General features: G+C 45.6%; 1 protein-coding gene across 1 annotated transcript in view; it reads right to left on the bottom strand.

The window, feature by feature from the left end:
- The window catches only part of LOC120988565 (voltage-gated hydrogen channel 1-like), a 71,273-nt gene extending 70,465 nt beyond the window's left edge, over positions 1-808 (bottom strand). Inside the window, exon 1 of the mRNA XM_040416091.1 lies at positions 663-808. The gene's annotated coding sequence lies outside the window, so the exon portion shown is untranslated. The remainder of the gene's footprint in view (positions 1-662) is intronic.
- Positions 809-7,693: the final 6,885 nt, after the last annotated feature.

Consider the following 7,693-nt stretch of genomic DNA (forward strand, 5'->3'; position numbering starts at 1 on the left):
AACGCATTGCACCTGCGCGGAAAAAAAACTGAACATCGGGACGGAATCACAGACAAAACTGACTGGAATTGCGTGCCTACCCGCACGGGTTTCCCGCAATGCACCCTGAACGCATCCAGCCCTCACCCGCGACGCCCGTGTGAAGGGGGCCTAAGGCTTTTGGAACATTTTGGTCCATTGTATTTTTCAAACTGCAGCATGTTCTGGGTCATTGCTTTTCTATAGCATGGGACAGCCACCTTCAGCACTCCAGCTGTAGGGTAACTACAACTCCCAGCATGTTTCATTCACTTCTATGGGAGCACCTAGCCAACAGCCAAGCAAGCCTGTACGTTGGGAGTTGTAGTTTTACAAACACACTGCCAGAACACAATATATATATATGAATTTCAGAGTTTTTTTCTTTTCAAGCCCCTAAAAAAACACCACGAAAAATGACGTGATCCATACAAAGGCCGTATAATCTGTGTGACAGGGGAGACAGTCCAGGAAGACGCTGTGCACTGAGCAGGCTGACATGTATACAGCTCCTGTCACATATAGTTCACACAGTGCGGTTTTCTATCCTGAGACCCTCAGTGATGGCAGGAGGTACGCTGTCTGGTAAGGACCGTTCACCACAGACTCGCACCCACAAGATACATACCCCGTGTCCTACTCACCTGTACAAGAGGCGGAGGTAAGTGCCCGCACTGTCACTTCTCGCTCACTAACTTCACACTTCATTTAAATTGCCGTGGATTGATCCCTTTCTTGCACGTTTCCTTCCGCCGCTGTAATGTGGTCGGGAGACCGATCACAGTGAAAAAGTAGTTCCCTCCCTGCCTCCTGAGTCGGCGAAGTTCATTTCCTCAGACATCGCAGCACGTGATGCTTCCTGCTCCGGGGGCTGTATGGCCTGGGTTCACCGTAGTGGTGCCAGGGGAAAGGCTGCTTCTTTCCAATTAGGGAATTTCGTTGGAAAAAAGACACTTTTTGTAAGGGTTTTGGCAACATCTCTGAAATATGAATATAGACTAAAGCCATGTTCATTGAACAACAATGGGAAAGACTCCGTGTGAACGGGACCTAAGACTTGCTTTATATGCTTTTTCTGTGGTGTGCTGTTTTGTCTGACATTTTTTGTTTAAAACATTTTTTTTTGGAATCTTTTTTTATACAGTCATGCGTTTTTTTCTGTATAGAGAAAAAAAAACACCTTAAGGGCTCATGCACAAGACCGTATGTATTTTGCGGACTGCAAAATACAGATCCGCAAAAAAATACAGATGACATCTGTGGCGCATTCCATATTTTTCAGAATGGAACAGCTGGCCGCTAATAGAGCAGTGCTATCCTTGTCCTTAAGGCCTCTTGCACACGACCGTATGTATTTTGCGCAAAAAAGGGATCCGCAAAAAATACGGATGACATCCGTGTTGCATTCCGTATTTTGTGGAACGGAACAGATGGCTTCTAATAGAACAGTACTATCCTTGTCCGTAATGCGGACAATAATAGGATGCGTTCTATTTTTTTTGCGGAACGGGCATACGGAAACGGAGTGCACACGGAGTAACCAGTTTTTTTGTAGACCCATTCAAATGAATACGTTAGTGTGCATGAGCTCTAAAAAAATATTGGGGGTCATTTACAAAGACCGGAGTCTTTGATTCATCCCCTCCACTACCGGAGGATGCGCAAAAGTTATGACGAGGGGTAAGCTTCGTCATAAATTAGATGCATCCAAATAGTACATGCACCTGAGTAAAAAAAATACTTCACCCCTGAGTGGTTTTTCACCGTTTACACCTATATCCAGGCGTAAATGTTAGCAAATTTATGGGGACTAATGTTCCGGCCCCCGCCATTCCCAAGAGGCAAGGATGTTTAAAAAGTCGCAAAAACTTTTTTTTTTACGCCAAAACTGGCATAGAGATCTTAGTAAATGACCCCCAGTGTGTTGCCTTAACGCTAACTAGCTAAAGAAGATGTTTTTCAAAAAAAAACATATACAAGGGTATTTATGAAGTCTTCTACATCAGTTCTCTATCATGAAAAAGTTGCCAATTTTGGCAACTTTTTGTAATTTTACAAAACTTGCCACTTTTGAAAAGTGGGTGAGAAAGTGGTCGTGATTAGCTAGGGGGGTAGGTTTTAAGCCAGATTTAAAGGGGGTTATCCAATACCAACCCTTTTTTTACTGACCTCTTCAGAGTGGCTGGACCCACGGTGGGGTTAATACTTATTTGGTCCCCCGATGCTGTATTCCGGCTGCATCGTCAGGTCCTGGATCTCTGGGAATCAACATCTTGCTGACCGGCGTCACGTTACCTCTGCAGCCAACCACAGGCCGCAGTGGTGACTTGTGACCCATTCGGTACATCATAGGGACATGTGCCACACGGATGACGGGTCACCGCTGTGGCCAGTGATTGGCTGCAGTGGTCATGTGACACCCATCAACAGGATGTTGATTCGTAGAGACCTGGGAGCCAACGATGCAGCCAGAATCCAGTGAAAGTATGAACCCCACTGCGGGTCCAGACACTCTGAAGAGGTCAACTAGAAATGTTCAGTGTTGGATAACCCCTTTAAGACCCTGCATTTTCAAAAAGTTGTAACAGATGTGACAATTTCACTCTAAGGCCACTTTCAGGCCTCGTCCAAGGCCTCAGTCAGTGTTTGGTCAGTGATTTACATCAGTGATTGTGAGCCAAAACCTGGAGTGGAGCCTCCACAGACATAAGGTATAAGGGAAAGATCTGCACCTGTTCTGTGATTAGAGCCGCACCTGGTTTTGGCTCAAAATCGCTGATGGAAATCACTGACCAAACACTGACGTGTGAATGTTAGGGCTCATTCACACACCCTTGTGTGTTCTGCAATTTGTGGAATGGAACGGGCGGCCCATTAAAAAAATGCCTATTCTTGTCCGCAAAACGGACAAGAATAGGGCATGTTCCATATTTTTGGTGGGGCCATGGAACGGAGCAATGTATGCGGACTGCACACAGTGTGCTGTTCATGGGCCAGATTTATCATTACTCTGACAGCTCACTCCACTTTCACATATGGCTAAAGTCAGTTTTGGCCAAGTCAGATTTATGATCGGCCCTTTAAGACTGTGATAAATGTGGCTTGACGGTAGCGGTTTATCCGTCAGTAAGCGGCTATACAAAAGTTGCACGTCTTTACGAAAAAGTTGCGTGTTCTTTTAAAAAGTCGCATAAGATAAGCATGGTCCTCACTGGAGTGATTTTACGCATTTTTTTGCGACTTTTTAAATTGTCGCAATAGTAAATCTGTCTAGAGATTCATTTACATAAGAAAACACGCCCACTTTCAGAAAACTGGCAAGCATAGTGCAAAACCAATAAAAGTCGCAAATTTTTGCGAAGTTTAAGCGATTGCGCAAAAATTTGCGACTTTTTCACTCCATTATTCTGACTTGAGCTAATGATAAATGTGGCCCCATATCTTTTTCAGCCCCATTGAAATGAATGGTTCCGCAAAATTGCGGAACGGATGCAGACCCATTCATATGGTCGTGTGAATGAGCCCTAAGACATTACAAAGTGGCCTCCTAGAGGGGTGAGGGAATAACATCTCCAGATATATTTAACCAGTTCAAGACCAGAATATTTTTCCCCCTTCATAACAAGACACATTTAGATTTTTTTAGTACATGCAGCTTCAAAACCCATAACTTTTATCATTTGGTTATGTAAGATTAGGAGATGTAATCTCGCTATTTTTTTTACTGATTCGCTGCTCTGTTCTCCCACTGTGCACCCTGTTCTGTTTTGGCGCCATGTATGCTAATCCATAGCATCAGTACAGGGAGGAGGATACGGCCCTGTTTCTCAATGGGCATCTCCTTCTCCCTGGCTGTAGCGCTGTCCAATCACAGTGGAGAGCGTCAGAGCCAGGGAGAAGATGAGCTGTTTTTTTTCTCCCTGGCTGTGACACTAATGTAACGCCCCAGAGGTGCATTACCAACTTTTACACCTTCCCACTATCTTCTATGGTTGATTTTATATCATCATGTGTATTTATTGCCAGGGCCTGCAAAATGTGTATTCCCATTTCCCTGTAACGTTATGTTCAGTTGTAATGTGCCTGATTCACCAGCAGATGGCGTCATCAAGGGCAGAGCTATTTTGCCTGGAATGGAACCTTCTTTCCATTCTAGCCCTTTCTAACCACCTCAGCTCCCCTAGCTTAACCACCTCCGGACCGCTGTACGCAGATTCGCGTTCCGGAGGTGGCAGCCCTGCGCTCAGCGACGCATATACGCGTCATCTCGCGTGAGCCGGGATTTCCTGTGAACGCGCGCACACAGGCGCGCGCGCTCACAGGAACGGAAGGTAAGAGAGTTGATCTCCAGCCTGCCAGCGGCGATCGTTCGCTGGCAGGCTGGAGATGTGTTTTTTTTAACCCCTAACAGGTATATTAGACGCTGTTTTGATAACAGCGTCTAATATACCTGCTACCTGGTCCTCTGGTGGTCCCCTTTGTTTGGATCGACCACCAGAGGACACAGGTAGCTCAGTAAAGTCCCACCAAGCACCACTACACTACACTACACCCCCCCCCCCCCCCCGTCACTTATTAACCCCTTATTAGCCCCTGATCACCCCATATAGACTCCCTGATCACCCCCCTGTCATTGATTACACCCCTGTCATTGATCAACCCCCTGTAAAGCTCCATTCAGACGTCCGCATGATTTTTACGGATCCACTGATAGATGGATCGGATCCGCAAAACGCATACGGACGTCTGAATGAAGCCTTACAGGGGCGTGATCAATGACTGTGGTTATCACCCCATATAGACTCCCTGATCACCCCCCTGTCATTGATTACACCCCTGTCATTGATCAACCCCCTGTAAAGCTCCATTCAGATGTCCGCATGATTTTTACGGATCCACTGATAGATGGATCGGATCCGCAAAACGCATACGGACGTCTGAATAAAGCCTTACAGGGGCATGATCAATGACTGTGGTGATCACCCCATATAGACTCCCTGATCACCCCCCTGTCATTGATTACCCCCCTGTCATTGATCAACCCCCTGTAAAGCTCCATTCAGATGTCCGCATGATTTTTACGGATCCACTGATAGATGGATCGGATCCGCAAAACGCATACGGACGTCTGAATGAAGCCTTACAGGGGCGTGATCAATGACTGTGGTTATCACCCCATATAGACTCCCTGATCACCCCCCTGTCATTGATTACACCCCTGTCATTGATCAACCCCCTGTAAAGCTCCATTCAGATGTCCGCATGATTTTTACGGATCCACTGATAGATGGATCGGATCCGCAAAACGCATACGGACGTCTGAATAAAGCCTTACAGGGGCATGATCAATGACTGTGGTGATCACCCCATATAGACTCCCTGATCACCCCCCTGTCATTGATTACCCCCCTGTCATTGATCAACCCCCTGTAAAGCTCCATTCAGATGTCCGCATGATTTTTACGGATCCACTGATAGATGGATCGGATCCGCAAAACGCATACGGACGTCTGAATGAAGCCTTACAGGGGCGTGATCAATGACTGTGGTTATCACCCCATATAGACTCCCTGATCACCCCCCTGTCATTGATTACACCCCTGTCATTGATCAACCCCCTGTAAAGCTCCATTCAGATGTCCGCATGATTTTTACGGATCCACTGATAGATGGATCGGATCCGCAAAACGCATACGGACGTCTGAATAAAGCCTTACAGGGGCATGATCAATGACTGTGGTGATCACCCCATATAGACTCCCTGATCACCCCCCTGTCATTGATTACCCCCCTGTCATTGATCAACCCCCTGTAAAGCTCCATTCAGACGTCCGCATGATTTTTACGGATCCACTGATAGATGGATCGGATCCGCAAAACGCATACGGACGTCTGAATGAAGCCTTACAGGGGCGTGATCAATGACTGTGGTTATCATCCCATATAGACTCCCTGATCACCCCCCTGTCATTGATTACACCCCTGTCATTGATCAACCCCCTGTAAAGCTCCATTCAGATGTCCGCATGATTTTTACGGATCCACTGATAGATGGATCGGATCTGCAAAACGCATCCGGACGTCTGAATGAAGCCTTACAGGGGCGTGATCAATGACTGTGGTGATCACCCCATATAGACTCTCTGATCACCCCCCTGTCATTGATCACCCCCCCTGTCATTGATCACCCTCTGTAAGGCTCCATTCAGACATTTTTTTGGCCCAAGTTAGCGGAATTATTTTTTTTTTTTCTTACAAAGTCTCATATTCCACTAACTTGTGACAAAAAATAAAATCTCACATGAACTCGCCATACCCCTCACGGAATCCAAATGCGTAAGATTTTTTAGACATTTATATTCCAGACTTCTTCTCACGCTTTAGGGCCCCTAAAATGCCAGGGCAGTATAAATACCCCACATGTGACCCCATTTCGGAAAGAAGACACCCCCAGGTATTCCGTGAGGGGCATATTGAGTCCATGAAAGATTGAAATTTTTGTCCCAAGTTAGCGGAACGGGAGACTTTGTGAGAAAAAAATAAAAAATATCAATTTCCGCTAACTTGTGCCAAAAAAAATAAATTTCTATGAACTCGCCATGCCCCTCATTGAATACCTTGGGGTGTCTTCTTTCCAAAATGGGGTCACATGTGGGGTATTTATACTGCCCTGGCATTCTAGGGGCCCCAAAGCGTGAGAAGAAGTCTGGAATCCAAATGTCTAAAAATGCCCTCCTAAAAGGAATTTGGGCCCCTTTGCGCATCTAGGCTGCAAAAAAGTGTCACACATCTGGTATCGCCGTACTCAGGAGAAGTTGGGGAATGTGTTTTGGGGTGTCATTTTACATATACCCATGCTGGGTGAGATAAATATCTTGGTCAAATGCCAACTTTGTATAAAAAAATGGGAAAAGTTGTCTTTTGCCAAGATATTTCTCTCACCCAGCATGGGTATATGTAAAATGACACCCCAAAACACATTCCGCAACGTCTCCTGAATACGGCGATACCACATGTGTGACACTTTTTTGCAGCCTAGGTGGGCAAAGGGGCCCACATTCCAAAGAGCACCTTTCGGATTTCACTGGTCATTTACCTACTTACCACACATTAGGGCCCCTGGAAAATGCCAGGGCAGTATAACTACCCCACAAGTGACCCCATTTTGGAAAGAAGACACCCCAAGGTATTCTGTGAGGGGCATGGCGAGTTCCTAGAATTTTTTTTTTTTTGTCACAAGTTAGTGGAAAATGATGATTTTTTTTTTTTCATACAAAGTCTCATATTCCACTAACTTGTGACAAAAAATAAAAACTTCCATGAACTCACTATGCCCATCAGCGAATACCTTGGGGTCTCTTCTTTCCAAAATGGGGTCACTTGTGGGGTAGTTATACTGCCCTGGCATTCTAGGGGCCCAAATGTGTGGTAAGGAGTTTGAAATCAAATTCTGTAAAAAATGACGAGTGAAATCCGAAAGGTGCTCTTTGGAATATGGGCCCCTTTGCCCACCTAGGCTGCAAAAAAGTGTCACACATCTGGTATCTCCGTATTCAGTAGAAGTTGGGGAATGTGTTTTGGGGTGTCATTTTACATATACCCATGCTGGGTGAGAGAAATATCTTGGCAAAAGACAACTTTTCCCATTTTTTTTATACAAAGTTGGCATTTGACC

Source organism: Bufo bufo, chromosome 2 (genome assembly GCF_905171765.1).
Source record: "Bufo bufo chromosome 2, aBufBuf1.1, whole genome shotgun sequence".
In the NCBI taxonomy this organism is placed as follows: Eukaryota; Metazoa; Chordata; class Amphibia; order Anura; family Bufonidae; genus Bufo; species Bufo bufo.